The sequence below is a fragment of the Salvelinus sp. IW2-2015 genome, unplaced genomic scaffold (assembly GCF_002910315.2).
Source record: "Salvelinus sp. IW2-2015 unplaced genomic scaffold, ASM291031v2 Un_scaffold8782, whole genome shotgun sequence".
Classification (NCBI taxonomy): Eukaryota; Metazoa; Chordata; class Actinopteri; order Salmoniformes; family Salmonidae; genus Salvelinus; species Salvelinus sp. IW2-2015.
In genome coordinates, this window is record NW_019950041.1 from 141 (window position 1) to 6,536 (window position 6,396).

Genomic DNA, 6,396 nt, shown 5'->3' on the forward strand with positions numbered 1-6,396 from the left:
ATACTGTAAGATCAGTTTGGTCTCCATTCAGCAGCTACATGGATGGATTTCTGTAATACAGCTAAAGCTGGSTAGCTGCATGGCTGAACTCATTAACCAGGCTGGTGTATAAGACTCTGAACCTGGAAATCCCCTTTAATTAAAGCTACCACAGCCAGGTTGGTGTGGGCTGGAGGGGGGAGACCATGGTGCTCGACCCAGGGACCTAGAGGTGGTTCTGGGGCCACAGCCAGGGTAGAGGGGGAAGACCATGGTGCTCGACCCAGGGACCTAGAGGTGGTTCTGGGGCCACAGCCAGGGTAGAGGGGGAAGACCGTGGTGCTCGACCCAGGGACCTAGAGGAGGTTCTGGGGCCACAGCCAGGGTAGAGGGGGAAGACCATGGTGCTCGACCCAGGGACCTAGAGGAGGTTCTGAGGTTGGATTGTAACCATTGCCCTCATGGACTGGACTCTACTGGTTCAGTTAAGTCTCCCTTTCCCGTCCTACAGTTCCTCTAGGACCTGTCCATAACTATACTCCAGATGGAACTCCAGTTAGGGAGACCTTAACATTCTATCACCATTTACCTCGAAGACGGCGACAGAGAGGGGGTGAGCCAGCTTGTCCTCGTTGTAGATGAGTGTGTGTCGTCCTTCTCCGTTTACGCCGATGCTGGAGAGGGTGTGCATCTTAGAGTCCACCCAGTACAGACGCTGGTTAACCATGTCTGTTCGAGAGGCACAGAGCGTTAGAGAAATMCAACTGTATAATCATTAACTTATAAACAATGCCTCCACGCATGATAACGAGGCAGATTATTTGAATGCATTTAAATAATGTACACCKACAGTATGATAGAACTTCCAACAATAACACAACACAAAATCTCAACTGTTCTGTATACGAGTATAAGAATCATGTRAGACAGCAAACACCAATGTGTCCAATCACACATCACTATATTGCAGTGTCCAATCAGTGGACTCTTCTTACCAAGCGTGATGCCGTTGGGCCACATGATGTTGTCCGTTACCAAGGCGACGCGGTCGGCACCGTTCAGCCCACTCTTCTCGATCTTGGCCTCGTTGCCCCAGTCAGTCCAGTACATGAAGCTGGAAACAGACAGTACCGTCAGTCAAAACTCCTACCTCGAACACACTTCAGCACAACGTCTGGAGGTCTTTAGAGAAAATCACACACACACTGACACGTTGAGCTTCTGCCATGTTTCTTGTTGCGAAAGAGATCCTCACTCATTCAATTATTCCAATATGTTCGACAACAAAAGCATCCTGTCGAAGATTTATCTATTTGGTTTTCATGGCAGTCAACGCCCTATTGAGCATGATACTAATGAATTCAGATCAATAGCCTATGACCCAAACAAGGTTAATAAAATCAATCAAAACCAAAGTTTCTTACTTATTGGCTGGGTCCACCACGATGCTTCTTGGTTTCYCCAGTCCTTCGCTGATCAGTGTCTTTCGCCGTGTTCCGTCCGTGGTTGCCACGGAGATGGTCTGGAGCACGCTGTCCGTCCAATAGATGTGACCGTGAATCCAGTCGACGGCCAGACACTCCGGCGCCTCCATCTGGCTGTCAATCACCACGTTGTGGTGGGAGGAGTCCCCTGCCAAGTTCATGTCGGCGCTGGGGAAGGAGCGGACAAAATAGCATGTTTGTTACGACACAATACTGTATATTGTCTGTTGTCAGAATATATATATAACAAACACACACACCGCCTTCCCCCAGTCTGTCCTCACCTGTAGATCTTCCTGTGGTACAGGTCAGACCAGAAGATCTGTGTCCTGGCATGTCCATGTCCAGGGCCACCACGTTCTTCAGTCTGGGGATGAGAGGGGACGTACTCTACGGTCCACAGTCATCTTCCTCACCTCGTGGCGGTTGGTGAACAACAGGTAGGGGACAGTACTGGAAGACATAACCATTATATTTAGAAGTTTTAAGATTTCGACCTCAAGTCTGCCACTTTACTTAACTATATTTACATCACTTTAGAAAGTTGTCGTTTAATAATGAGGCCTCAAGAGAAACTACCTAAACCTCTTCTTTGCTTTGATTTGTTCAGACTACATCAGAATTCCTCCAGCTCCATACCAACTAGCAAGTAATGCGATCAAGCATCCATTCTAAGTGGTATGCTGGGGTGGCTGTCGGAATGTAGCTTAGCTAGTGTTTCCCTCCATCTCACACGTACCTGTGGCAAGCCTTGCAAGGTCTTGGTCTTGGGGTGCCAGTTCGTAGCCCTCCTCACAATCACACTGTAACTTCCAGGATGTTCACACAGATTGGGTACAGGTGTCTGGGTCAGCAACACTCCATCATGTCCTACAGGAGTGAGGAAACAGGGTTAGAGGTCAGAAGATAGGTCAAGGGGTCAGGTTGTGGCAAATTCATAGTATGAATTCTGATCCAATCCAATGTGCCAGATAGATCCGCAGGACTTGTCAACGTATAGTGACTTAGAGCTCAGTCATTACAAATCTTCTGTGCTGAGTTCAGAGTTTAGAAAGCTGTCATATAAATGTTTATTTTCCGCACACCTTCACAATTTCCTGTTGTCCTTCCGCCAGACTGTACCAGCAGGACAGGAGGCAATTGAAGCCAATCTCAGTCGGTACACGATGTGAGAGCACCGCCGTTTATTGGTCAAACACTCGTTGTTGCCTGCAGAATCAGACCGGAAATCAGTTAAAGAAGAATATATCTACTAGAAATCTATAAGAAACAACCATTATCCTCAATGTCCATGATGACAGCCTTTTTGTCCTAGGCAAGACTAAACCAGTCACCTCACTCTTAACAACCACTAACTAGTTTGGGCCAGACCAGACTGCCTGAACCACTTGGGCTAGCTGGTCTCCATCATATTTTCCTAGCTGGGATGTGGTCTCTTTCCTCTGTTTTCCACTGAATGGTATGTGGGTGTAAAGGGAGTTCCTATGGGCCAGGGTCAAAAGTAGTGGCCGAAACAGGGATTAGGGTGCCATTTGGGACGCAGAATATGTCTACGGTTCCAACTCACCACACTCCCTGATAGGTTCGTCGACCTACTGTCCGGCCACATTTTGCCTCGTTGCGCACCTTGTCCACGGTGCTGACTGTCAACTGTCGCCCACTCTTACACCTGAAGTTATTCGGGCCCTCACACACATCCACTGGGGGAGAATAAGAAAAGAGGAGAATATTATTAGACATATAGTTACAGCTATAGGGAGAGTGTGTGTGTGTGTGTGTGTGTGTGTGGTGTGTGTGTGTGTGTGTGTGTGTGTGTGTGTGTGTGTGTGTGTGTGTGTGTGTTTTGGTGTGTCCATTAGGGCTGAGCCTCACCGCTCTGTCAGTCCATCTCATCGCTCAGATCCTTGCAGTCAAACTGGTGGTCACACTGACGGTCACCATGGACACAGGGAGCCATCGTTACACTGAAACTCATCTGGCTGGCAAGTGGGGCCGACCTACCGAGAGAGAGAGAGGTTGATAAACATACAACAAGACAGATGGACAGAAAAAGAGCGTTGGGATTTTCTCTTAAGAAGTCCTTAGTTTAGTATCTGTTCATACAGTATATCTTGGAAGGTGAACATTTGTTTTTGTAAACACTTAACTAAATAAGCATATTTCTGTCTTTGGAGAAAAAAAATGTTTCAGAGAGAAAGGACAGAAGCAGAGTAGAATATTGTCAAAAAACCTTCCACTCACTGCAGTTGGTTTCATCTGATTATCCTGACAGTCCTTGCTCCATCCGCAGCTCCAACTCTATGGAATACACTCCCCACTCCACAGTGGAATTCCATGTGGCCCACAGGGCTTTGTTGTCGGTTGGTGTCCCCTCCGCCACAGTTCTGGGGCCATCGTCTGAACGCGGCGGCACAATCGGCGTCGCGCGTCGCAGGCCCAGAGACGCGGTACACACACAGTGTTGTTACACTGGAAGGCGTTGGGACCGCAGGTGACGGCGGACAAGGAAGTCTCGTCAGAACATCGGAACAGTCGTTGTCCTTTCGCACACGAAGGAGACGGCGATGCACTGACCGTTGGCACAGCGAACTCGTCTCCGTGCAGTTTCTTTGCGGCGGAGGGAGGAAGGGGGAGGAGGGATTGAGGGTTAGGAGAAAGGAAGTTGGGACTGGGTGATACAAGTATTTGTAGCTCGTGTCCTTTAGGATGTTTATTATATCTATAAATAAATATGTATTGTCAACTAAATAGAACGAGAGGTTTTTTGTATAAGGTTCAATGGGCAAAGAGTAAGACACAAGGACCATAGTCATAGTGGTGATAGTACCAGTTAGTGATTAAAAACTGAAGTCTTAACCATCATCATGCACATATACTAAAGAGGTAATCAAGAGATGAAGCAGAACAGTTGTCCTCAGTATGGTTGATGACTACAGTCTATCAGGCATGAGACGATAAGAAGAGTTGTGGCTAACAGCATATACCCATTGGATAGACAGTGAATGCAAATATGTTAGGATTTTAATTTGAGACCAGTTGCCTCTTCAGATGGAAAATAAATTTCCTGCAAGCACAGGAAGATGTGCAATATTACGTGTATTATAATTAACTGGACATTTCCTGTAGAGGTTTGAAGACATTTTTCGTAAAGGAAAAATCGAGTCAAATGTCCAAAGTGAAGTAGTTCATAAGCCTCTTAACTTTCAAATACACTACAAATGTTAGATGGTTCCTGCATTGCAGAAAGTTCTCTCTGCAACAGAGTGATCAAATTAAGATCCTACACTCGTACTGTTATCTTACACAGCTCTTCTCATCAGCTCCATTGTCCAGTCATCTTGCCATCAACAGTCCACGTTCCGGAGATACACTTGTTCAGTGGGCCTCCACAGCTGAAACTCAGTGGGCAAGGCAGGTTATTAGCCTCTGAGACACAGAGAGAAAGATAGAGACATTAAAGAGTCTGTGGTGACTACATCTTAGCAGCTATATCTTATCTGAAGAGGGGAGGAGGACGACGTAGACGGAGGAGGAAAGAAGAAAGAGGAAGAGAGTATGAAAAGAAAGAGGAGAGAGAAGAAGACGTAATAAGAGGAAGGAAGAGCAGTGTACTCACCACAGTGCGGCTGGCAGCTCCGTCAGTTCCGTAACCACAGTCATCACCTTCGTCACACACCCAAACGGCTTGGGGTGATACATTTTCCCGTTGCCACACCTTTTGAAACTGACTTTGTCCCACATGTTATACGCATCATCTTAGGGGAAGAAAACCCAGGATAACTGGTAAATGAATTGACAAACAGGACCAAGGTAAGTAAAATATAATGATACAAGGTAGAGCATTTTAACAGATGTGTATTTGATACTGAACTCAGTGGAGTTTTTACAATTAATAGGGTTAATAATTCATTAACATATTTTCTTGTCATGTGATCACTAGTACCACATTACAGTTAGGCTCCACGCAGAGAATAGAAAAGGTCTGTAGTAGTGACGGATGTTAACAACTTTACTACAGTAACTTCTCGGTTAGTTCATGTTCATTCTGGCGGCCATTATATGATTGGGATTTATCTTGTTGTTGGTGAGAAGCAACACATTTGCTACAATGTTTTGTAGTACTTGCCCCTTATGGGACCAGCAATTTATGTGTGATAAGAGCTACGTAGTTGAGAGTCCAAAGATAAAGGAAAGGATATGACGTAAAAAAGACTACAATATGGAGCATTTCTAAACAGAAAAGTGAAGGGTGTTTCGAGATGGCGAGAGACTTATCGCTATCGTTCACACACTGGAGCTACTGTATCTCATGGTCTTTCAGCAGACATGAGAACTTGACGGCCATTTTGTTATGCACTCAAGACTTGCTTGGCAACTACGTTTTTGTGCGTTTCTTCATGTAAACTTTCAATGAAGGCAATTAGTGGGCAGACAAGAAAATGTTGACCAAACAGAACACACACAAGTGTCAGCTACTCAACACGCACACACCCATTGCCCATATATAGCATCCGGTAAGGGAAAGTAAACAACTTATAGACCTCTGTACAGACTTGAGCAAGGAAATACCATGTTTTTTCACTTCAGTTTCTGCCCCGTAGGGCCTATGAAGAATACCACGTAACTGTTTGACTAGTCTATTCAACAGTGACTCGAGATTTAACCTCAAAACGGCACAGTTTATTTTGGTTTGCTGAGGTCACAACCTCGTTGAACTCATTGCCAATCAAAGTGAAGATGTCTTCAACAAGGAAGTGAGAGCCATCAGTGTTAGAGAAGCATGGAGCCCTTCAATATTCCTTCCAAGGTCTCGGTCACTAAAGTCACGTCTCTCCCTTCACTGTGTGAGGCAACCAGAGTATGGAGCAGAGCCCAAGGCCTGTCTCTTTAAGACAATGGAAGGGGGGGGAGTCATAATCACCCACCAGGCTGC

The 6,396-nt window shown here is 45.9% G+C and overlaps 1 pseudogene; it reads right to left on the bottom strand.

The window, feature by feature from the left end:
- Nucleotides 1-334: 334 nt before the first annotated feature.
- On the bottom strand, nucleotides 335-4,889 carry LOC112079636 (low-density lipoprotein receptor 2-like; annotated as a pseudogene).
- Nucleotides 4,890-6,396: the final 1,507 nt, after the last annotated feature.